Source organism: Chelonoidis abingdonii, chromosome 6 (genome assembly GCF_003597395.2).
Source record: "Chelonoidis abingdonii isolate Lonesome George chromosome 6, CheloAbing_2.0, whole genome shotgun sequence".
NCBI classification, from domain to species: domain Eukaryota; kingdom Metazoa; phylum Chordata; order Testudines; family Testudinidae; genus Chelonoidis; species Chelonoidis abingdonii.
In genome coordinates this window covers 3,090,111-3,092,357 of record NC_133774.1, presented here as the reverse complement: position 1 = coordinate 3,092,357, position 2,247 = coordinate 3,090,111, and positions in this window count along the sequence as shown.

The following is a 2,247-nucleotide window of genomic DNA, read 5'->3' as shown; positions in this document are numbered from 1 at the left end:
TAAATGAACACGTCGGGGACTTCGTCTCTGACTTGAGAGGCCGCGTCCATTGGCTTCTCTCGGAGAAGTCCCGCCCCACTTCCGGCTTGCTGGGTGTTGACAAGATGGCGTCGACCGCGGGGCTGCAGGAGCGGGTGGAGGCGCTGGAGCGCGGGGTTCGGGGCCGGGCGGCCGCCGGGCCCGCAAGGTGCGGGGTGGCGGCTCCTCTCAGACCCCCCGGAGCGGGGCCCTGCGGGAGATTCCCCCCCCGCGCGACTCCAGGGCCCTGGGCTGGGGCCAGTGGGGCCCGTTTCCTGCGGCTCGGGGCCGAGTGCCGGGCAGGTGGCTGCAGCCTACGCACTGGGGCAGGAGCGCGCGGGGGCGGGATTGGCCCCGAGGGGCCCAAGGGGGGGTGGCGAGAGGCGCGCGGGGGCGGGGATTGGCCCGAGGGGCCCAGGGGGGTGCGAGAGCGCGCGGGGCGGGATTGGCCCCGAGGGGCCAAGGGGGGGTCTGCGAGAGGCGGCGCGCCCCCGTGGGGCGGGAAGAGCGCGGTCAGGTGTAATATTATAAAAAATCCCAAGAAAGCAATAATGAATAATTCATGATCCTCGTGTATACGACACTCGATAGAGGAGGTGGTGTAAACGGTTTTGATAAGTTATACGGATGGTGGCTTTACTTCGAACTACCTGAAATGTCGGGTAAGACAAAGATTATGACAATTTAGGTGCTGGCCCCGAGGGCACGGGGGGGGATGGCACCGAGGGGAACATGGGATGGGAGAGGGAGGCGGGGACTGGCCACGGGGGGACCTCCCACTGCCCCCGCCCAGCTCCCCGGGACCGAGCCAGGCGCCCCCCCCAGACCAGCCCGGAGATCTGTCCTGCCTGCTCCCCCTCGCCTCCCACTGCCCCCGCGCTGCCAGCCCAGCTCCCCGGACAGGAGTCCCACCCGACCCCCCGTCCGGCTGTCTGGAGATCTGTCGCGCCTGCTCCCCCTCGCCCTGCCGGCCGGCTGGGGGGCCAGGACCCGGGAACTCTTGCAGCTTTGGGAGGGTTTGCTGGTCACAGCCCAGCCCGCAACCCAGTCCCGGGGGGAAAGAACCTGGCTGTGGGGTTCAGCTGCCCGGAGTGCAGGGAAGTAAATCGCCAGAGCCGGGCCGGTGCCGGGGACCCTTGGCACCAGGAGGGAGAGCCCTGGCATTTCCAGCACTAGCTGGGGCGGGGGGCAGCAGGAACGGCCAATGGATGGAGCCACGAGCTCTGTCGGTGGCCGTGTCTCTCTCTGCAGATGTGCCACACCAGCCCAACGGGGCCTGGTCAGAACAGGGCCTCGGGCGCTCCGTGGGCTATGTCAGGGCAGTGCTGAGAGGGCAGGAAGGCTGCAGAGGAGTTCGGGGGTTGCTCCCACCATCCTGCTTCTCATGGAGAAGCTGTGCTGGGTCTCCAAGGCTATCCTGGTCATGAACACCTGTGACATTCTGGCCCTGCTCAGCAGGCAGATAATCAGCTCTTCACAATCCCCACCGCCACGCCAGACATCCTGGGGAGTACGGCTGGGAAGCGAGCTGGGGCGGAGATGCTGCGCTCCCTGCTGCTGCAGCTGGATCTCCCCTGAGAGGCTGTTTGTTCCAATGCGCATCATACAGGGCCAGGGCCAGGGCCAGGGCCAGGCCCAGCCTGGGTCCTGACATCACAAAGACACTGCAGGCACCGGAGGTGGGCAAGAGGCGTCAGTCCAGCCCCTCGGCTCCCTGCAGCCCATCCCCAGGGCCCTGCTCCAGCCCTTTCTCTTAGCAGAGTACCAGTCTCCCTGCAGCTCCGCTCTGCCCCACACTGCGCCCTGGCAGAGCTCCCCCTGGCTGAACCCTCCCCAGGCCACTGTGCTTGGGGCTTGTTCAACCGGACCCTGTGTGCTTTAACCCTCCAGAGTCTGAGCAGAGCCCAGACACGTCCCCTGGGCTGGGGTCCCTGGGTATGTTCTCAGGGTGCGGCTCCTCTGTCCAACCGCTCTTCGCTGGTACCACTATTTCATAATCACAGTTCCGTACCGTCAGCCAGAATTCATACACTGCCCCCAGACAGATCTCCTCAGTCATCACAAACTCTGCTAGCAATTCTTCTGTCCCACTGCACCCTCGTTAGGGGGGACACTGACCCTCCAGCTCCCAGAGACTTCCAGCAAGGGCAGGACAGCTAATCCTGATGTCTGGGCAAGTTCCCAACTGATTCCCCAGCCAGTCTCACTTGGGTACAGGATCCTCCATCT